The sequence below is a fragment of the Rhineura floridana genome, chromosome 2, assembly GCF_030035675.1.
Source record: "Rhineura floridana isolate rRhiFlo1 chromosome 2, rRhiFlo1.hap2, whole genome shotgun sequence".
NCBI classification, from domain to species: domain Eukaryota; kingdom Metazoa; phylum Chordata; class Lepidosauria; order Squamata; family Rhineuridae; genus Rhineura; species Rhineura floridana.
Genome location: NC_084481.1, coordinates 62,553,758 through 62,576,710, shown reverse-complemented (window position 1 = coordinate 62,576,710; position 22,953 = coordinate 62,553,758). Strand labels below are relative to the sequence as shown.

Here is a 22,953-nt window from a genome sequence, read left to right as displayed (position 1 = left end):
TCGTGCTGCTGCTCGTGCTGCTGCTCGTGCTGCTGCTCGTGCTGCTGCTCGTGCTGCTGCTCGTGCTGCTGCTCGTGCTGCTGCTCGTGCTGCTGCTCGTGCTGCTGCCGCTGCCGCCACCGCCGTGGGACCACCACCTCCACCACCCTTCCCAGAGGGACTTCTGCCTGGCAGGACCAGGCCCCAGGTACCCAGCCAGCCAGGACTGATTCTTACCACCTGTCCCTCTCTGGAGGGATACATAAGCCGGCTGGCTGAGGTGGCCTGGGAGACCCAGTGCCTGCAGGAGGAAGAGACCATTGCCCAAGGGAAGGAGAGGCTGCTGCTGCTGTGCTGCTGCTGTGCTGCTGCTGTGCTGCTGCTGTGCTGCTGCTGTGCTGCTGCTGTGCTGCTGCTGTGCTGCTGCTGTGCTGCTGCTGTGCTGCTGCTGTGCTGCCGCCGCCGCCGCCGCCGCCGCCGCCGCCGCCGCCGCCGCCGCGGGTACTCCAATGTGGGGTCCCGCAGGGTTCGGTTTTGTCTCCCATGCTTTTTAACATCTATATGAAGCCGTTGGGTGCGGTCATCAGGAGTTTTGGAGTGCGTTGTCACCAGTACGCTGATGACACGCAGCTCTACTTCTCCTTTTCATCTTCCTCAGGTGAGGCAGTCAATGTGCTGAACCGTTGCCTGGACGCGACAATGGACTGGATGAGAACTAACAAACTGAGACTCAATCCTGATAAGACTGAGATGCTGTTGGTGGATGGTTTCTCCAATCAGATGGTGGATACATATCCTGTCCTGGATGGGGTTACACTCCCCCTAAAGGAATAGGTTCGTAGTCTGGGAGTCGTTCTAGACTCTTCCCTGTCACTTGAGGCTCATGTAGCCTCGGTGGCACGGAATGCATTCTACCAACTTCGATTGGTAGCCCAGCTACGTCCCTACCTGAGTAAGGAGGATCTTACATCAGTAGTACATGCTCTGGTAACCTCACGTTTGGATTACTGTAATGCGCTCTACGTAGGGCTACCTCTGAAGACGGTTCGGAAGCTACAGCTGGTGCAAAATGCGGCGGCCAGACTGCTAACAAGAACGAAGCGGTCTGACCATATAACACCTGTTTTGGCCCGCTTGCACGGGCTTCCAATACGCTTCCGGGTCAAATTCAAAGTGTTGGTATTAACCTATAAAGCCTTATACGGCGCGGGACCTCAATATCTGTCGGAACGCTTCTCCCGCTATGAACCGGCTCGTACACTACGGTCTGCTACGAAGGCCCTCCTCCGGGTCCCGACTCATAGGGAGGCCCGGAGGGCAGTGACAAGATCAAGGGCCTTCTCAGTGGTGGCCCCCGAACTATGGAATAGTCTCCCCGAGGAGGTTCGCCTGGCGCCGACACTATCATCCTTTCGGCGCCAGGTTAAAACCTTTCTCTACTCCGAGGCATTTTAATTTTTTGTTAATGATTGTAATGTTTGTAATTTGATTTTAGCCTTTGCTGTTTTCAGATTGTGAAATTTGATTTTAGACTGATGTTTTGTATTATATTGTATTTTATTGTATCTATGTTCACCGCCCAGAGAGCTATTGCTAGTCGGGCGGTATATACATTTTAAAAATAAATAAATAAATACCCAGTTTGGCTCATATAAAGGTGTTTGGATCAAAAGTGTACGGTCACATTCCACTCCAGAAGAGAACCAAACTGGACAACACTACGAAGGAAGGAATCTTCGTTGGATATTCTTCTAAACAAAAGGGATACAGAATCCTAAATCCCAAAACAGAAAGGATTGAAATCCAAAGAGCTGTCTACTTTGATGAAGGTCATGGTGCATTCCAACCAGAAGGGGCACCATTCCAAGATCACAACAGTGAAGAAGATGAAGTAGAAATACCATAGAGATTACAGCAACATGCTAGCATTGGAGGACAGTGAGGAATCAGAGCAAGAAGGGGAACCTGCACAGCCAGAAGGGGCAGCAGTGAGTCCTGCACCAAGACGCTCTAACCGCACCAACAGAGGTGTACCTCCACTGAGACTGTCCTACCTTGCAAGAGCTGATGAACTTCCAGAGCCTGAGACCTGGAAAGATATTGAAGCCTTACCCAAAGCTGAAGCTGAGAGGTGGAGGCAGGCAGCCAAGGAAGAGCTGGAAGCTCTACACAAGAACAAAACTTGGACACTTACCAAGCTTCCTCAAGGAAGGAAAGCTGTAGGTTGCAAGTGGGTATTCAAGAAAAAGCCAGATGCTGAAGGGAACATTGAGAGATACAAGGCAAGACTAGTGGCCAAAGGATACACTCAAAAGTATGGACAAGACTACTATGAAACCTTTGCTCCTGTAGTCAAACATACAACAATCAGAACTCTCCTAAGTGTTGCTGCTAACAGGGGTTACACTCCCCCTGAAGGAACAGGTATGTAGTTTGGGGGTTCTTCTCGACTCTTCCCTGTCTCTCGAGGCCCAAGTGGCCTCGGTGGCACGGAATGCGTTTTACCATCTTCGTCTGGTAGCCCAACTACGCCCCTATCTGGACAGGGATGACCTCGCCTCCGTTGTTCACGCTCTGGTAACTTCAAGATTGGATTACTGTAATGCGCTCTACGTAGGGCTGCCCCTGAAGACAATTCGGAAGCTTCAGCTGGTGCAGAACGCAGCTGCCAGACTACTGACGAGGACCAGTCGGTCTTCGCATATAACACCTGTCTTGGCGCATCTGCACTGGCTTCCTATTTGCTTCCGGGCGAGATTCAAGGTGCTGGTTCTTACCTATAAAGCCTTACACGGCGTGGGACCTCAATACCTTGTGGAACGCCTCTCTCGATACGAACCTACCCGTTCACTTCGTTCAGAATCTAAGGCCCTCCTCCGGGTACCAACCCATCGGGAAGCCCGGAGGGTGGTTACTAGATCTAGGGCCTTTTCTGTGGTGGCCCCTGAGTTGTGGAACAGCCTCCCCGAAGAGGTACGCCTGGCGCCTACACTTTTATCTTTTCGGCACCAGGTAAAGACCTTTTTATGCTCCCAGGCATTTTAATTTTCTTAACCATTTTAATCTTTTAATCCGTATTTTTAATTTTTGTCGTATTGTGTTTTTGTAGTGTTTTTTTGTTGTTTGTTTGTATATGTTTTTGTGATTTTTTATTATGATATATTGTATTTTATCTTGTTTGTTCACCGCCCTGAGAGCTATTCTGCTAAGGGCGGTATATAAATTGAAATAATAAAAATAATAATAAATAAAATAAATAAATAAATAAATAAAATGCAGGTGGAACACATGGATATAAAAACAGCGTTCTTGCATGGGGAAATAGAAGAGGAAATCTACATGCAGCAACCACCAGGCTTTGAAATACAAGGAAAGGAAACCCTAGTATGCAAAGTGCAAAAGAGCATCTATGGACTGAAACAAGCTGCAAGAGCATGGAATGACAAACTGAACCAAATGCTCTTGAAACAAGGCTATAAAAGAGGCGAAGCAGACCAATGCCTCTATAGCAGATTCAAGAACAACAAATGGACTTATATTTTGATTTATGTAGATGATTTACTACTGGCTTATGAGAATCCACAAGACAAGCAAGAGTTAGTAAATAATCTAAGCAAGGAAGTTGAAGTGAAATGTCTGGGCGACATCACATACTACCTTGGAATACAAATTGAAAGAGAGGACGATGGATCCTTTCTTCTAAATCAAAAACAAAAGATTCAAGACCTACTTGAGAGTCTAGGACTGAAGGATGCACGTCCAGCACCTACACCAACGGAAGTAGCATACTTGAAACCAGACCAGAACAATCAACCCTGGGAAGACAACGAACAGAGCTTGGAAGTAACTAGTTACAAGTAACGAATTACTTGTAATTCATTACTTTTTTGAGTAACAAGTGGGTAATTCCTTTACATTTTGATTGTAACAGAACTAGGAGTAATTTTACTACTTTTGTGGAGTAATTGTAACGTTTCCAGAATTACTTTTGGGCATTACTTGGGGGGGAGCAGGGGAAGTCTTCTGCTCCTCTGATTTGTGGATGAAAATCATGTCCCTCAAACTAAATAAAGTTTAGTTGGATAAAGGAGGAGAAGGAGGCAGCAGCAGAATGGAGATAAAGAACTGTGGAGGTGAAAGATGACAACGTGTGTGTGTGTGAGTGAGTGAGAGAGAGAGAGAGAGAGAGAGAATACTGTGCTTGCACTTGGCACACAAAGTGGCCTCCACCACCCTCTCTGGCTACTGTGCTGCATTTGCAGTGTTTTAACTTTTTTGCATCTCAGGGGAGAATATTTGCTTGAGTGAGTGTCCTTTAGTTGGTGGCAGGGCAGGGTCTGGGAGGTAGTTAAATGAGAGATATTATGCTGGCTGGCTGAGTAGGGGGGGTTGCACTTGGTTTGACGTGCAAAGATCTGAGTAGTGGCCTCAGCCCCTCCCCACCACCCTTACCAACGGAGAGACCACCATTGCTATCTTATGGATAAAAATAATTATTCTACTACCTCTGTATGTGTTTGTTTATTTTTAATGTTGTTTTAGGCTACTTAGATGTGCAGCAGCCAAGGCCAGCACCTTGTAGGCGTTTTTTTTAAAGTAACTAAAATGTAATTGTAGCAATTACTTTTGAGTAAATGTAAAGTAATCAGTTACTTTCAGAGCAATTGTAATTGTAATGGTAATTACTACTTTTTTGGGCCATGTAACTGTAACTGTAATTTATTACTTTTTAAAAGTAATCTTCCAAGCTCTGACAACGAAAGGTACAGGAGTTTCCCTATAGCTTGTCTGTACATCAGCACAATAACCAGACCAGATGTGGCGGAAGAAGTGGGATACTTTTGCAGAAAAACCAGCTTGCCAAACAAGAAAGACTGGGAAGCAGTCAAGAGCTTGGCAAGATATCTGAAAGGCAATGCAAACTTAAAACTAAAGCTATCAGCTACTCGAGATCCTAAACTTCTAGGATATGCTGATGCTGACTGGGCTGGAGACACCAAAGATTGTAAGTCAACCAGTGGAAACTTGTTCTACTATGAACAGTCACTTATCTGCTGGACAAGTTGAAAGCAAGAGACTGTAGCACACTCATCTACTGAGGCTGAGTAGGTACTAGCTGATGAGGCATGCAAGGAAATGCTGTGGATACGCAAGCTTCTGGGAGACTTGGGCATATCTGAACCAGAGCCTATCAGAATACTTGAGGACAATCAAGCCTGCATAAGACTTGCAGAATCAGAACGGCAAAGTTATCGCATGAAGCACATTGATGTGAAGTTCCACTACCTCAAGGACATAAGGGAGAAAGGACTTCTAGAGATGACCTACTGTCCAACAGAAGAGATGACACCTGATGCTTTGACCAAACCATTGGGCAAAGTCCAACACCAGAAACTACGAGGCAAGATGCACCTTGTAGAATGAAGCAAGTTCTCGTTGAGAAGGGGTGTTGGAATGTATGAGGTTCAACTCCAACTTGGTGGGTTGAGGCTGCATGGGGTTAATAAGGGTAGCTAGAGAGCTAGACGTCTTGCTGGTTGAGGCTATACCTATCCCTTTGATCCTCTGCCGTCTCTCCCCTTCCTGCTAGACTAATAAGCAAAGGAATGTTGATCCCAGTTCCTTCCCACCTTTCTCAGTGTTCTCTTTCTCTCGAGAGGGGAGCAGACATCTTCTCTTTGTCTCTCCTCTCAACCAGGATGAGGGCGAGTACTGGGACCAGTGCTCGTTGCTCCAGCATAGCTAGTTAGCTAGATATAGAACTCTTTCCTATCAAGCATGTACTTCCAGAATAAAGTAGTTGTTTCTTATTTTAAAGCTTAAAGCCTCTGTCTGACTAATTTGCAGGGAAGGTAGAATCTTACCAAAGATTCAAACACACACACACTAAGCTCGCTCAATACTCTCCGTTCCGCAGCACTACGCAACTCTGCTACGCAACTCAATAGAATTCCGACACCTAACACATGCTGATTGGCTTTCATGCTGATTGGCTCATAGGACACTGAGACCCTGGACCACTACACCCCTGGGTACAGTAGACTAGTTTCTACACACACTCCCACACTCCTCTCTATCCTCCATCCAGGCAAGGAAGAAGTATTATCAGAATTCAATGACGCATTCCAATGAGGCAAAAACACTCAAAGAGGGTGCAAAGCAGGTCTGGGGTGGGGTGTGGCTTATGAGAGTGTGTGGCCTGGGTAGAGTTCTGAGGGCCAAACAGAGAGCACTGGAGGGCCACATTTGGCCTCCAGGCCTGAGGTTTCCCATACCTGTCTTAAATGTTCAAAGTTACATGGAAACAAAAAGAGGAAACTATTTCCAGTGTCATAGTAAGCACCTCCTTCACCCAGCCATTTGGTCCCCATACCCTTGCAAATTGCCCCCCCCCCCGATCAGGAGAATACACTATTTCATAAGGGTTCAGTCTATAATATGTATTTGAATAGGTTTTGCCCATGCTTGAATGTTTTTCTCATTGATAGGGACATTCTGAAATTTGGATTTCTCTCTTTTTGTTCTCTTCTATGGGTGTTTCCAAACAGGGGCTAAATTTGCAAATGGGTCACTGGGATATTCCAAATGAATCTACTTACTGAATTTGTCCCAGATAAGATAAATCCCTTGGGAAAAAAATATAGGCTGGCATTTTGATGCCAAAGACACCGTGTGGGTGCCGCAAAAAACCCTTACGCATACCAGAAGCACCAATCCCACCATAAACATCCATCTGGAAGCACCCTATCTCTGCTTTGTGCTATATTTTCTTTCACTGAAGTTCTTGCCACTTAAGAGTCAATTCTGATGATCAGTCAGCCTCTTGCTTCTGTGAATAACTAACAACTAACTGCTCATGCAAGTCGTCCACTTGTGTAGGCCTTAAATATTGAAGCAAGACATCTCAGATCACTCTGCTATCTATAAAGTAGAAAACTGCACATTTTTCAGTTGATGGAAGGAAGGAAAGGTATGAGCTTGCAGGAATTTATTTCACCACCTTTACCTTCACAAGGAGATGACTCATGCGCAGGGGTGTAGTTGTCCAGGGTTGCATGTGGGCATAGATCCTTTGTTTTTTTGGGAGCAGGGTCCCTAGGTCTCCAGCATCCTATGGAACAATCAGCATGAAAGGGGAGCATGTTAGCTGCTGAGAAGAGTCTTCTAGAAGCTGTTGTCGTATTCATCTTGCTGAACCTCAGAAAGATATACCCTCACTCATTCATTGAACTCGAAACAAAGTAAAAGATTGAAACCTCATTTTATTGAATAATCTTAGAATGTTGTATAATCTTAGAAGGGGGTGTGGCTATGAGGGGGCATGGCTGTGACTATTATGAAGGGACTTTCACTTCTGAATTTGCCACAACATTATTGCTCACATGAACAGGTATGGAAATGGAAAACAGATTTATCATCAGAACTTAAACTTTGGATACCTGCAGATCAATCCTATGTATGCTTACTCAGAAGTCCCATTGAGCTCAATGACAATTGTTTATACAGATTTGCAGCCCTAGTGTCCCAAAGATGTAAAGTAAGCCGTCAATGCCCTACTAAAATTATTTTCAATGTGGTCTGATACACATCCTTGATCTACTTAAAATTCCTTCTATACCAAATTGTGCAAATTTTAGATTAATGATACTTGTGATTACAAGTCTCTAATCAACAGAACAATATAATTATCTCTCACAGCTTGTACAGTATGAAATTTAAAATACATTTACAGCCCATTCCTCAAAGTACTTCCTCCAGCACAACTCCCATCCACTTAACGAACCTGGCACAGGCTGAGAGGTGGGCTGTTAGAAATTAAGTGGATACTAAATTGCCTCAAGAGAGGAGTTATCCAATATAAATAACAAATTATACAAACAGATATAACAGAGTGATATTTCATGTGAACATGCATTTAGCAACATCGCACTACAAATGATAACAATGGTCAACCCCAAATTCATAGGACATGTATGTAAAGACAAGAGAATCCTAGAACATTTTTTTTAAAAAAATGGTTTTAATAACTCATGAGATTTAATCAAATTATAAATTAATTTACAAAGGGGAGGAGAAGAAGGGAAAGTCCAATTACATGAGTGAAAGTCTGCTGCATGATTGTGGATGTTGTCAGTAATACAGAACTTCTACAAAACAGAAGGTAGTTCTGCCCTCACATTTTATTTTGAAACTGTATATTGCAATAGGTTAATTTTTTTAAAAAAACAGTATTTTTAAATCACGTCACTGCAGTGATCTGTCAATTTTCCCATTATGACAACATGCCATATTTTCCTGCTACATTTTTTCAGTTGTGCAACTATTAGCACAGTAGGGCCCCACTCATACAGCAGGTTAGATTCCAGACCCCCACCGAAAAGCGAAAACCGCCGAAAAGCAGATCAGCTGTAGTGCGGGGGTCTGGAACCTAACCCACTGATCGCACAGGAGGAAGAGAAGATCAGCTGTAACAGCTGATCTTCCCCTCCTCCAGTGTGATCAGCTAGAGTGCGGGAGTCTGATCGCCCAGAGGAGAAGATCAGCTCGAGTGCGCTACAGCTGATCTTCCCCTTCTCTGGCGAGATCATCTGGAGCACGAGTAGCTCCAGCCCCCCCTCCAGCTGAGCGCCCTACTGGCGCCATATTAGCGATACGCTGAGAAAAAGGGCCCTACTGCATATGGACTCCAACTATTAAATTATTTGTAAAAAAACACACACACAAACCTGGTGTTCTTCCTGACTGACTGTCATGGCCCCGTCAGAGGACTCCTCCGATGAGGACGACTCGGGAGTTACAGCAGCAGGCCCAGGAGCAGCAGACCCAGAAGGAGACGTGGAGAAGACTCCTGAGAATCCAGCTCCTTCTCCCCCTCAGCTGCAGAGCACCCCAGATACAGTAGAGGCCCTGCAGCCAGGCGCAGACAGTGAACAGGATACTCCCCCCTCACCTGCAGAACATAGACAGCAGAAGGTCAGACAGAAGAGAGGCAGGCCTGGCCCCTTAAGGCCCAAACGCTGAGGGCTCACACCTGCTGTCAAACCTGCTCCTTATAAGGCACACATTGGCCTCAGCTTGTTGCTGACTGCAACGTCAGGCGTGGCTTCGTGTATTCCTAGTTTCCTTGCAACCTCTTTTGGACTGACCCCTTGGCACTTGATCCCGGACCTCTACTGACCTCGCTTCTGGACTTCTGACTCGGCAAGTACACTTCAGACAGGCCTGGCCCTTATCAGGTTCCCTCCTCCTAGACCTGGCAGATTTACGGCCAGACTGCCGGCTAAGGACTTTGCTTCCCTGCCAACAACCCAGGAATTTCCAGCCCCCACCGGCACTGCTGACGCAGTGTAGAGCTGACACTGACCTACCTAATACACTCAATAAAAAAAAACCTGAGGCTTTAAAGAAACTTTGCCACCTGCAATTTCATTAATCATTCCCTCATTTTATTTCCAAATTCTTGAATCAATTCATAGTTCCACAATGTGTGGAAAAAATCTGCCCACAATTGAAATGTCTCAAACCTTACAAATCCAGTGCATTTCCTAAAGCTGTAAAAATCCTGATTCCACCAAACTCTGATTGCTGTAGTCCTCATGGCAGAAGGATTATGGCCGAATCACTAAGTTTTAGCTAAAAATTATTCAGAATTCCAACTGATGGGCAGTAGTGATTTGTCTGAAATCTAGAATGGACTTCAGGGGAGACATTCAGAAATGAACTGCCTCCATTTGGAAAACACCTGTTCTGTGCCATCAAACACTCATGCCAAACTTGTAATTGCTTATCCTGAAACAAACAATACCTATCTCCAGACAGATTTTCCTGCAGCCATTCCCCTATTTTCCAAAGTTGACTTTTGGGAAGAAGGAGATCCAGCAACTGGGAGGGCTGATGTATCGGGCTTTCAGAGAGGCTTCATTTTTAAGCTGGGCCTGAACACTCTGTAGATCATCCACTGTCACCAAGGAGCTTGGGAAATGAGAGTCCCAATGAATTAAGCTGGGAGATATTAGGAACTTGGTGTTAGGAACCTGAGAGCAGTCATTGTTCTGCTGGAACATTCAGGCCTGACATATGGTTAATACTAATGTCACCACTGAAGTTCTTTGTGCTTCAACTATACTTGCTGCTATTGCCCTGTCCCACGCTCAGATTTGAGAAAGCTGGAGATATGGATGGAAGGAAAGGAGAGAGCTGCCCTAGGCTTGGTCTACCCAAACCTTTTCAGAGAACTCTTGGGAAAAAAAACCTGAGCATTTATTTACTTATTTTCTAAATTTGAGGAAGCTCAAACAAGCCAGTAACAAGGTGAACTCATCCACAACTCAACTGGGAAATTCATGTTTCATAACTGATGACATTTATATCCCACATTTCTTTCATTGAACTGAAGTCAGCTTGTAGAAGGTTGGTTCCCAGAAAGTTATCGAGCCACCCATTAGACCTAGACTTGCGTACCACTACCTTCTTCATTCCCTTATGGCTCACCTTATTGAAAAATGAGGTTGTGAGAGTCCTTGTCTCTGCTTTTTCCCCAAAAAGCATCAGATGGCCACTGAGATGTGTGAGACGCATCAGAACCTTCTGTGCCTGCTGTATTTACTGTGGGGGGCAGGCCACACTGACCATGACAACATGGCATTGGCATTCTGGCCCTCTCTCAAAAGGAATGCAGCAGGAGAGGGAGCTTCCAGCTGACCTTGCACTTATTTCAGGCGAGCTTTAATTAAAAAAAAAAATTTTTTTTAAAAAAGTAGGTAGCAAACCCCTTGTCACATCCTTTTAAAGTAAAACAAATCAAAGCCTTTCTAGTCTCCACAAAAAACTCACTGGATTTCTACTGGATTTCTCCCACTCTGCTTGGTGGATTCTCCTACTACCTGCTAGAGCAATTCCAGAAGTGGTACGTATTGGGGGGCGGGCAGGTTCTGCTCAACCCCATGGCACTTGTGCAATGGGGTCCTACAGAGTTCCATATTATCCCCCATGGTTTTTGCCATTTGAAGCCACCAGGGGAGGTCATCCAGGGATTTCAAATGAGGTGCCATCAGTAAAACAAAATCTATCATAAATAATCCTAACTATTGCTCTCAACTTTTACCACTATCTCTCCCACCATCACCAAACCAGCACCCCCTCAGCTTGCTTTGGTGTCACTTGTCAGAAATGCATACTTCCTCTTCTGTGTGGTTCTGTTTTAAATAATTATCTATCCATTTATATTTATTGAGGGAATTTATATACCATCCTTCATTTAAAAAAAAGATCCTAGGGTGGCTTACACATTAAGGAAAAAACAACAACTTGAAATAGGTTTTGCCTTTATATTTCTCCATAGCTAGAGTATGTGTACTTGAAGTGTTTGTCTTGCTCCTTAACTAATTTTAGGCTGCAATCCAATGCATACTTACCTGGGAGTAAGTATTATTGAACCCAATGGAGCTTACTTCTGAGTAGACATGGGTTGGATTGCAGCCTTAGTCCCTTCCCCCCATGTCCCCCCCTTTAGTTTTAGATTGTATGAGTTTGTAGTAGGGACATTTTTTTTATTTGTTTTTATTCATTCATTTTTCTGTACAGCACCGTGTACATTGATGGTGCAATATAAATAAACAATGATGATGATGATGTACTAGGGTTGCCAGGTTCCTGGCCTGAGACTGATCTTGTATCTTTAGGAGAAGAGAAAGTCAGCCAAGTGCAGGTGTTTTTGCAACACTGTAATGAGAAAACCCACAAAGTGGAATTCTCCCTTCCCCCTGCACAACTTTTAAAGATACAGAAGACCTCTTGGTTGCCAGGCCAGGTGTGCAGGGGGAAGGGAGAATTCTACCTTGTGGTTTTTCTCATCACAGTGTTGCAAGAACACCTGCACTTGGCTGACTTTCTCTTCTCCTAAAGAGGATACAGGATCAGTCTCAGGCCCTGAACCTGGCAACTCTATGATGTACATGTTTTCCTGCCACAAATTGATGGACTGTGTTCTTTTTCTTCACAATTTCTCACTTTATATAAACCTTTGGCCTTTACTAAAAAAAGAAGACGTGGAGCCTAAAAGAAAGAAGACATGCTTCTCCCACTGTTGTGTGCTGTGTCCTTCCCAGAGGGGGCTTTAATTTTGCACCTGATTAAATGGTAAGTAAGAGTTAGAGTCATGCTCTTGGGTGATTCCCTGGTTTGGTTGACTGACTGAAAATCTTCACAGGGTAGAGTGCAATTTACTTGTGTGCCCCAATTAACACTGCTAATTGGGGCACAAAATCTATGTAAAATGGGGCCCTATTTTTAATCAACTGTGATTCAGGGAATTGCAGGCAGCCAGTGAAACAGAGGAGCTGTTCCATAAAGTGTTTCAAACGTATATGTTTTGTATTTAATAATAACTTAGCCATGAAGTACTAAGGTATGAGGTACTGATGTGTAAAGTTCTGTTTATTATTAATGTGTGTTGCACGTATGCCTGTGTTATTCAATGTTTTCTTCAGTGTTATGCTGGTGTGGGTTGTAACAAAAGCCTAAGAGCCCATTCACTCACTGCCACAGACCAGAGGTTGCACATAACTCCAACCACGAGGTAATGCTGATACCACACTCCTCCTTTTCCCTCTCACCTTGGGGAGGTTGGAATGGCTATTAAGTTTGATTAGTTACGGAGAAGAGGGAGCATCCCGTTCTCACCCTTTCCTCTCTGGGAAGCAGGGCAGCTTGTTTTCCTCAGTTTCTCCTTGAGCATGAATATGTAGCATGAGCCAAAGAATCCTTGGCACAGTGGGGGCAACATAGTCCTTTATGCCTGTCACAAACACACACCAATCCCAAAGACAAATATAAGACGTTTGTTAAGAATATGCTTAAGAGTCTAAAAAGAAAAGACAGAAAGATGCTTTAAGAAAATTGTTATGAGTTTGGGGTTGAGATGGATGATTTCTACAAGTCCTCTTCCAGCCTCTGATTTGGAACCCTGCACCTGGAGGTGAGAAATCTGCTCTGCTGGCCAGATCTCCCTTTGTTAGTCTAATAGAGTGGCCAGGTGAGTTAATGGGCCTATCAAGTGTCCATTAACTGGTGAATGGGCCAGTAAGATCCTATTGTTATTGAAACTCTTCAGAAGAGCCCTCCCCCTTCCTGGGGTCAAGGAGAGGCTTGTGTTTTTAGTTGAGTCTGAGGAAAGCCTGGGAACTGGAGGCAGGCAGAGAGGCTTGCTCTCTGCACATGGCTTTCAAGTGCCTCCGGTAAGCCAGATGGAAAAGAAAGATCTATTGGACTGGACTGCTGATGTTTTGAATCCCTCCATCTTAAATTCAGGTTGGAATGTGTGTAAATAAATAAACCATGTTCCATAAAGACACCACAGTCTCTGTTGACCTTCTTTCCAAGGAAACCAAACTCCTGGGTAAGCATAGGGACCCCTGGAAATCTCTCACCGCTTGAAGATTGGGGTGGTGTGCAACACTGATATTAGCAGTGGGATTGAGTTTGCTGGAAGAAGCGTTGGGAACTAGGTGTGCCTCAGTAAAAATGTAGGGAGAAACAGCAACCCTCTGGAGCAGATAAAATTGATGTTCCAGCAGCAAGCAGAACAGATTCAGAAAAATCACCAGGAGGACCAACAGCAAAGATAACGAGAGTGCCAGGAGGACCAGGAGAATGGAGGAGATATTTGAAAGCATCTATGGAGAGTAAAAGAAGACCCCATGTGAGGAGGTGAGAGCCCTCCCTGATGAGCCACTACAAGGGGTTGAGAGTGACCCAGGAGTCCAGCTTCAGAGCACCCAGACTGGGGTGGCTGAAAAGAGCCAGAAAATGGATGGGCAGCTGGAGGGCTTGGTTTGTGAGGAGTTGCAGTCGGTAACAGAGAAGGAAGAAGAGGCCTTGATTGTCCAGGAGCCTGCCAGGGGGGAAGATACCAGAAAGCTAGAAGTAAAGCCCCAAGAATTGAAAGAGGAGAGGCTGGAAAATGAAGAGGAAGATGCCTCAGAAGAAGAACGTAGGGTAGAGGATGGAGAAGAGATACTGCTGATAGACTTCTCTGCTCCAAGTGTGCCTGCTGTTAAAGTAATGCAGGAAGAAGAAAAGGTCTTGGAGAAAGGTGAACTACAGGCTGGAGAAGAGCAGCTTTTGATAGATTTCTTCACCCCGTGTATGCCAGCTGTGAAAGGTAAAGTGCAGGAGGAAAAGTTAGAGACGTGTGTGAGAGGAGCTGCCAGGGCCTGGAGAAATGGCTGTGCAAGAAAAAGTGCAGGAGGAGAAGTCTGAGGTGGGAGTGCAAGTCCAAGAGGAGTTCCCAGCTCCAGAAGAGATGGGTGAGATAAAATCCCCACATGACTCTACCCCTTGGGTGCCCCGTAATGGCCTTAAAGAGTGGGGTCTGGTGGGTGCAGTCCCTGAGCAAATTCCAGCAGTGAGAGGCAACCAGCGCCCTGTGAGTTTTAAGGACAAGAGACACTGGGAGGGTTTCCTGCCTGTTTGGGCCCATGATTCTCACTGGAGATGGTGAGGGAGAACAGAGATTTCTTTCTGCCAACCTGGGTGGGCTAGGCCAACAAGTCCTGAAGAAGATGTCCCCAGACAAAGACTTGTGGCAGGGCTTTGATTTGATTTTGAAGATGAGGTGGAGTGGCTTAAAGTCTTTTCCCAGGGCAGAGAGTGGTAGGAACGTGGCTATGGTCTGCTGTGTGCTGATGAGAAAACAAATGTGTTCCTGGAGACGTACTCCAAGACCCTACAGGCTGCAGCAGGGATCAGCTTGGACTGGGAACTCCATGAAGCCCCAATACAAAGGGCCATGTGGGCAACTGAATGGTTTGGGGGTGGGGGTTGTGCTTATGGGACTGTCTATCGATTTGCTGTAGGAATTCTTCCTGATGGTTTTAGTATTGCTTTTTGGATTTTGATTTGTGCTGTTTGCATGCTTGTGGGGATATGAGCTGTTAAATTATTTTTTTTTTTAGGAATTATGCTGACAGGGTTTTATCGTAAGGTTTTAATGTTTAAGATTTACTATACTAAGCCTGTTAGATTGTGGGTGGGTGTGCAACTGTTTGAGGCAGCAAAGGAAAAATGTGTGTGTGTTTGAGGGCTGCTGTGCTATAGTGGCACAAGGCAGGACAAAGGAGCTCCAGTACTGAGGCTGTAATCTGGCTTAAACATGTCGGGAACTCACTATCTTGGACACTGCCATCTATTATGACTATTATGAGACTATTATGAGACTATTATGAGACTATTATGAGACTATTATGAGACTATTATGACTATTATGACTATTATGACTATTATGACTATTATGACTATTATGACTATTATGACTATTATGACTATTATGACTATTATGACTATTATTATGTTTGGATGCAGAACTATGACTAGGAGCTCCAAGAAAGAAGAGGAAGCCTAAAGAGAGGGCAGTTGTTTGAAAACTTGCTGTATAGGAATGGACTTTTTTTGTAATAGTGTGGAAATGTGACTGTACTATGACTATGCTTTTGATGATGTATGTTTCAGGGAGTGTTCTCATGTTACTCTGTTACATGTGTACAGCTACTCGTGAGAAAGATTCTACAGGTGGTGATTTTTCTAGTCACCACATGTAGCTGTCCCCTGAATAAACTTGAGTTCTGCTCCCGTGTTCATGTCTCCCTGCATTCTCTCCATGTGATTTTGAACATGTGTAGCTTTCTCCCCGGGGAGAGCCTCTCCCAGACAGTCAGCTATCAGCACATGCTGTCAACTGGATGTGAGGTGGAGAAGCAAAGCGTGGAGTCAATCTGTGGAGCAGCAACCTTGAGCAGAGCTAGGGATAAAGCCTGGTTGATGGAGCTGTATTATTGACTAAAACTGACTTGTTAGTTTCGGGGAAGGTTGGAGGAGGTGAGAAAGGGAAAGGAAACAAAAGAAGAGGAATGGAAGCCAGCCCAATAGTAAAAAAAAAAAAAAAAGACAAAAAGTCTGAGGGAAAGCTCAGCCAAGAGGGAGGGGAGTTCAGCAACGGAGGGATGGCAATATAATCCTAAAGAGGCTTACTCTGAAGTAAGTCCCCAGAGTTCAATGGGGCTTACTCCCAGGTAAATGAAGGAAAGCACAGCAAATGAGGGAAGGAGGGAAAAGAGAGAGAGTTCAGCAGCTGAAGGATCACAGTGCAAACCCAAAGAAGCCTACTCTGAAGTAAGTCCCACAGAGTTTAATGGAACTTACTCTCAGGTAAGTAGAATTAGGACTCCAGCCCTACAGAGGAAATATTTTGAGGAAAAGTGTAACAGCTGAGGGAAAGCGGAGGAGAGAGAGAAAGATCTGAGAATTTGAAAGATTACAGTGTAAAGCCAAAGAGGCCAACTCTGAAGTAAATCCCATAGACTTCTGTATCTTTAAAAGTTGTGCAGGGAGAAGGGAGAATTCCACCTTGTGGTTTTTCCCATTAGAGAGTTGCAAGAACACCTGCACTTGGCTGGCTTTCTCTTCTGCTAAAGATACAGGATCAGTCTCAGGCCAGGAACCTGGCAACCCTAGAGGGAAAGCATAGCAAATGAGGGAAGGGGGAGAGTTCAGCAACTGAAGGAAGGACGATGCAAGCCTAAAGAGGCCTACTCTGAAGTAAGTCCCACAGAGTTCAATGGAACTTACTCTCAGGTAAGTAGAATTAGGACTCCAGCCCTACAGAGGAAACACCTTGAGGAAAAGTGCAACAACTGAATAGCCCAGGAATTTGTTCTGCGTTCCAAAATTGAACTGAGTTCACAGTATTTCCACACAAAAATCCACTCCTGATTACCCCCCACACACTTTCTTCTTTTCAGCAGTATAATGGTGGGGTGATCATTTTCCTGTTTTCATGGTGAAACAGGAGTCTGAGATCCTAACTGATCTTCTGTGAGTCATCCTGAGATACACCAAACATTTTTATCTACTTTCTGCCCACTCTGCATTTAAAGTGCTATCCAAAATCTAAACATTATGATATAGATAATAAAAATAGATACTGATGATCACTTTTTGATAATGAGCTACAAACATTTCTGCTGAAAAACCATAAAAACCACAGCCCAGAGCTTTCCTGTTTCCCAAATACCAGGAAAGGCTTTCCTGGGGACAGAATATGTTACAGTGGGAGCAGCAGGCTGGAAAGCCCAACTGATAAATAATTTCCCCCACATTTATATTTTGAGTGTAGTTTTGTGTATTAAAATGCATAATGTCCTCAAGAAAGAACCAGGTGTACCATGTTGGAAGAATCATTTCAGTTCATACTCTTTTAAGCAGCTTGTTTTTGTTGCAGCCCCCTCCTCCTCAAAATATTTTCATATATAAATATTCAATATATTTAGGTCTGCACTTTCACAGATTTATCTATGGGTAAGTTGTGTTGTTTTCTATGGGACTTATATAGACATGTATAGGATTCTTTCATGAAAGTCTACATCAAAAAGCATACATATTCTAAGAATAACAGGCAATGAAAAATGCAATATTTTAATAGCTATAATTATGATAGTTACAGGTTGGTATTTTCTTTTTAAAAGTTGGTGTTTTGATTTTAAAAACTTAAGAATCTGCAGGAAAAATTAAAAGAGTAAAACTACATTCCCATTTCTGCCAAAACTCTATTGAATATATCCCTTGACAGAAAACAGTTTTAGGAAGTATAACAGACCCAGCATGCCTTGCCTTATTGCCAGTAAAAGGGAATTGCTTCAATGGCGCATTTAATAAGTGTCATTGAAGCCCTTTTCTTTTCCTGGCAGCATATGTGTATATAATGGAGACTGTACACTCGTTGAATATTACATGTGAATAACTGTACGAGTGTACAGCCGAGCTACTTGTGTACCCGGGTCCACATACTGTCCAACGTCTCTACAAGACAGCAAGCCTTACTCAGAGTGTGTATTCAGAGTAGTGATACTGGGTATCTTAAAGGGACATACTAAGGCAGGGCAACATGGTGTCACATAGGCATATATACTGCTGTGCACACCTCAGTGTCTGATCAGTGAGAGACTTCCTGGGGTTCCTCAGTTACCCAGAGTTTGGTTGCCTTGGAAGGAAGGTCAACGGAGACTTTGGTTTTATTTACACATATATGCAAACTGCATGTAAGATGGAGGGGCTCAATAGAATTAATTCACTAACAGGCAAAAAACCTTTGCGGTTTAAGAAAGGTACCTACAGCCAACAGGTATTTCTACCAAACTTTATAAAGCAAGGAAATTGGGCAGCTATAGTGAATCCACCAGGGGAGCAGGACACCTGACCTCCTCTCTGAGATATTGTACTGCCCTACAAATTTGTCAAAATGCCAACACAATTTGGGTTGGTCTTTCACAGTCCAATCCACTTGCTGTGTAGCTTTGAAAAATTTGCTAACATGTGCCTCTCAGCATATAGTGAGGGGTGGCAACACCTGCAATTGATTGTTCATCAGTCGAACAAAGGAACTGGCTTGACCAGAACTATTAAGTTATGAAAGGAACTGCTTTGACCAGTTCAGCAGGTCTCTCTAATATGAACTGAGTTTCTACAGATAACAAAATCACAGGCTGGAAGGGGACCCGCAGATATCACCCAGATCACCCCCCAATCCTATAACAATATATTTAAAAATATCCATGTGCACATATCTACAAACCTGCAAGATTTGTAAATCTAACAGGAACCCTGTTGAATCAGGCCAAAGACTCATCTAGTCTAGTATTCTGTTCTCACAGTAGCCAGCCAGATGTCTATGTGAAGCCCACAAGCAGGACATGAGCACAACAGCACTCTCCCACATGGATATTCAAAAGCACATACATCCATGTAGTGTTGGCCAGTGAAGGAAGGAAGAAACTGGTGGGTATAGCATGCAGATAGAGTGACACTCTTGATATTATTGTTACATTCTGGGAACAGTGGTGAAGGCATGAGGTGCTCCAGTGACTTTTGGAGTGATTGATTGCCCCAATAACAACAGTGGTCTCTGCCCACACTCAAATGTGTAAATTAATTCATTTTTTTATCAGCATTAATTCTTTATCTAGAAATCTGGAATTACCATTTGTGACTTCCAAGACTCCTTTTGGACTTGTTTCTGTCAGAGTTCTCATAATTTATTGAAATTAATTAAAAATCAGCCATCTTCATTGAGTATGTGTAATCCTGTTACTGACCTTGCCCCATACTCTGTCCTTCATCCTCTGCTGTTTAAAAGTTTAAAAAATGTCTGGTTGATTTTTAATTAATTTAAGAAATTTAGTATTGAACTCAATGATAATGTCAGGCATGCTCAGTAAGAACCGACTGTCAGTGTTCTAAAAGCCAGACTCACAGCTGTTGGGCTTGCCTAATCAGGGGGCCACACCTGATTTCACTTGAGACAGTCATGGCTTTCCCCAACGAATCCTGGGAAGGGTGCTGAGAGGAGACTCCTATTCCCCTGACAGAGCTCCAGTGGCCAGAGTGGTTTAACAGTCAGCCACTCTGATTGGAGTTCTGTGAGGGGAACAGGGAGTCTCCTAGCAACTCTCAGCACCCTTCACTAACTACACTTCCCAGGATTCTTTGGGAGAAGCCATGACTGTCTAAAGTGCAATAAAGGCCTGGTGTGGATGTGGCCAGGAACAGCTTTGGTTTAAATTTGGGTAGGAGGCTACATGTGCCTGCTGTAGAATAAAAAGTTGGGGGAAACGCTGAAAAGCAGTGATGCTGTTCAAAATGTTTTCCTTTTGAAAAGGAAAGGGGCTTCTCCCTCTGCCTGGTGCCCACCCACCCAATCTCCTCCCCTTCCTCCTCCCCTTCCTCCTCCCCTCCCTTCCCCTCCCCCAGGTCAGTTTCACCTATCCTAAACATGATTGCACAGAAATAAATCCCACTGAACTGAAAAAGTATGCAAATAATCAAACCCCCCCTCCCTTCTCCTCCCTCCTATCCCCTCCCTCTTGCCCCTTCCCTTTCTTTGCCTCTCCCTCCCACTCCCCATCCCCTCCCAATACCCTCCCTCCCACTCCCACTCCCCATGGTCAGTTTTACCTAAGCATAATTGCACGGGAATAAATACCACTGAACTCAATTAGCATGCACATGATCAAACCTGCCCTCCCCTCTCCTCCCTTTGCCCCCTTCTCCAATCCCCCTCCTTTCCCTTCTTCACTAAAATTGAAGTAAATCAGACATATTTGAAGTGAGTATCTGAACTATAACAACTGTCTTAATATTGTTGCTTCCACCCTGCTAAAACAAGATCAGCAAAGCACATGTCTTGTTTCTATTATTTGGGCTGATTGCAGGTGTTGCCACCACTCACCATATGCTCAGAGGCACATGTTACCAAATTCTTCCAAGCTATACAGGAAGTGGATTGGACTGTGAAAGACCAACTCAAATTGTATTTTGATTTTTACAAATTTTTAGGGCAGTACAATATGTCAGAGAGGGGGTCAGGTCTCCGCTCACCTGGTGCATTCGCTATAGCTGCCCAGTTGCCCTGCTTTTTAAAGTTTGATAGAAATATCTGTGGGCTATAGGTACATTCTTAAACCTCAAGGTTTTTTGCCTGTTAGTGAATATTCACACTCAGTGTCATTGTTACTTCTGCACTGTTATTTGGCATCATTTCCCCCAATGCTGCTTCTTTTTCCTCTTTTCTGGATTAGTCATTTTGAAGATTTCACCCAAGATAGGATCACATTGTGCACATGGTGATACCATAACAAAGCAAATCCAGTCAGATTTGATGATATAAGATGACATAACTGAGGGCTGCTGAGGACAACTGAAATTGAGACCAGTTTAAAGGACAGTGTAAACATTTTCACAAGGACGGCCAAAAACTCACTGACAACAGGAGGGAGGTTTACAGCACTGCTGCAGGGCTGGCCTTAGGTGAGCTGGACAGCCATGCAGGGCACCAAACTGAGGGGGTGCCAAGCTGAGCTCAGTGGCGTTTTTGAATGTACTATCTGCAGTAAGCTAGGGTGGCAAAAAGAAAGTATCTGTAACCTTTTAAGATTGCACAGGTTGCTTGGGTACTTACTACAAAACAGGCCTCCAAGGGAGTAAGAGCTCCCCATAGGCCACAATGGGGTTATATATATATATATATATATTACTTTGCCAGTGTTTTGGCCAGTGGAGTTTGGAGGTGGATCGGGACGCAGGGGAGGGGTCTGAACATGAGGAGGATCTTGTGTAACTGTTGATGGGCAATTTCAAGGCTTGCTTCTTATGGTCCTTTATCTTTAAATCTGACTTCGATCAGCTGATTGGCCCAGCCACATCTTTACCTTTCCTGCACCTGCTGTCATGCCAGGCTGGGTGTGGCTTGGCCAAAATGGCTTCACAGGACCAATGGGGAGGCTTGGCAAGTCTAATTAGATCCACAGGATGAAGATCCCCCACCGTTAAGATGGAGGAATACCCTCTTTAAAGTAAGACACAGGGCCACCCTAAGACTGCATGCTAACACTGGTGGCCTGTCTTCGCTGAATATACCAAAGTGTATCAGTGACACAATATACTGAAACTACCGAACAGCCAGTTCTAGCAAGATCTTTCCAATAGTGCTTTTGTTTCATTCTAAGCCTGCCATGTTTTTATTAACCCACTTTGTTATTAAAAGGGAAGAGCTGATTAGAATGCCACAATATGACACTGTATATTTTCTTTTCTTGACTGAGCAACTGGGGTCAACACAAACACCTCCAAACAGAGAAGGACAGCGGAAAGACAGCTATATAAAGAAGAGTTTCATCAACCTTGCTGGCCCACCATAATTTCAGACAGCAGCAGCTAATCAAGAACTTACTGACATCATCCATGAATGGGGAGAAGAGCTCTCCTGTGGGAGCAATCTTTTCTCAGAGGATAATATATATGCTAATACCACCACAAGGAGTTTACTATGCTCAATATTCTGGAAGTAAGTAATAATATCCGTCGTTGTCTTCTACCATTGAAATGCATGTTTTCAACTGCTGGGGTGAATGATTTATTTTAGCAGTAAAAACATTTATATAAATGAGAAGAGGTTTGACTGCATTATTAGTCAAAAGGACAGTCAGTCATTAGCAGTCTCCTCATGTACAACAGTCAGGCTTATCCCACTTCACTTTTTTATCAATCATTCGAGGGGGGGGGCAGAACAGAACCTTCTTACTGTTAAACTTTTTTGGTGTGCTCCGTACTGCTTAAGGCTGCAATCCGATATCCATTTACCTGGGAGCAAGCCCCAAATTGCACTGTAGATTAGATTTTAAGAGGCTCACCTGGCTGTGAGACTGTAGGCTTTCACCCCCTGCTCCAGTTAAAAGGCACAAACACAGAAGCAGACCTCGCACACACACCTTAGCTGGATGATATACCATGCATATTATACACGTGGACTGTTCCCTATGATGATCCAGCTGCATGGGCTGTATGATTAGAGTTCTGTTCAGAAAATCAGCTGTCACAACTGGCTGCGGCAGAGCTCACTGGAAGAGCCCAGTGGAACTCAGCAGAATCTTTCCTCTTACCAGCGGCGCAGATCAGGGATTAGGATTGTTCTGTTTCTTTTGTTGTGATCCTTCTTCTAATGAAAGCCTATGCTGTTTTAATTTTGGAGTATTTCTATTATCTGCATTTAATTGAGCAGCAAAGGTAGAAATGATAACTGTATGTAAATAAGACATACTCATAGTAGACCCACTGATTCCATTGGTCCCAATGGGTCTACTCTGGGTGTGCCTTGGTTGGATACAATCCTTTACCTTTTCAGATGTGGGGAGCCTTTGGTCCTCCAGATCCTGCTGAACTGCAACTGCCATCATCCCTAGTCATTGGACATACTTGCTGGGGCTGATGGGAGTTGTAGTTCAGCAACATATGGCAAGCCAAAGGCTCCCCACCCCTACTTTATATAGTTTAAGATACAGGGTTGCTAAAATAATCTGAAATAACTCAACTGCACATGTTTAATACCAGCAGTTAACTTGCAAGGCTTCCTTGAAATATATATCACAT

General features: G+C 44.1%; 1 long non-coding RNA gene across 1 annotated transcript in view; it reads right to left on the bottom strand.

The window, feature by feature from the left end:
• Positions 1-6,992: 6,992 nt before the first annotated feature.
• The window catches only part of LOC133378154 (uncharacterized), a 76,898-nt gene continuing 60,937 nt past the window's right edge, over positions 6,993-22,953 (bottom strand). The window contains exons 2-3 of the long non-coding RNA XR_009760881.1: positions 8,706-8,929; positions 6,993-7,090 (exon numbers count right to left, since the gene is read on the bottom strand). This is a non-coding gene — a long non-coding RNA (uncharacterized LOC133378154). The remainder of the gene's footprint in view (positions 7,091-8,705; positions 8,930-22,953) is intronic.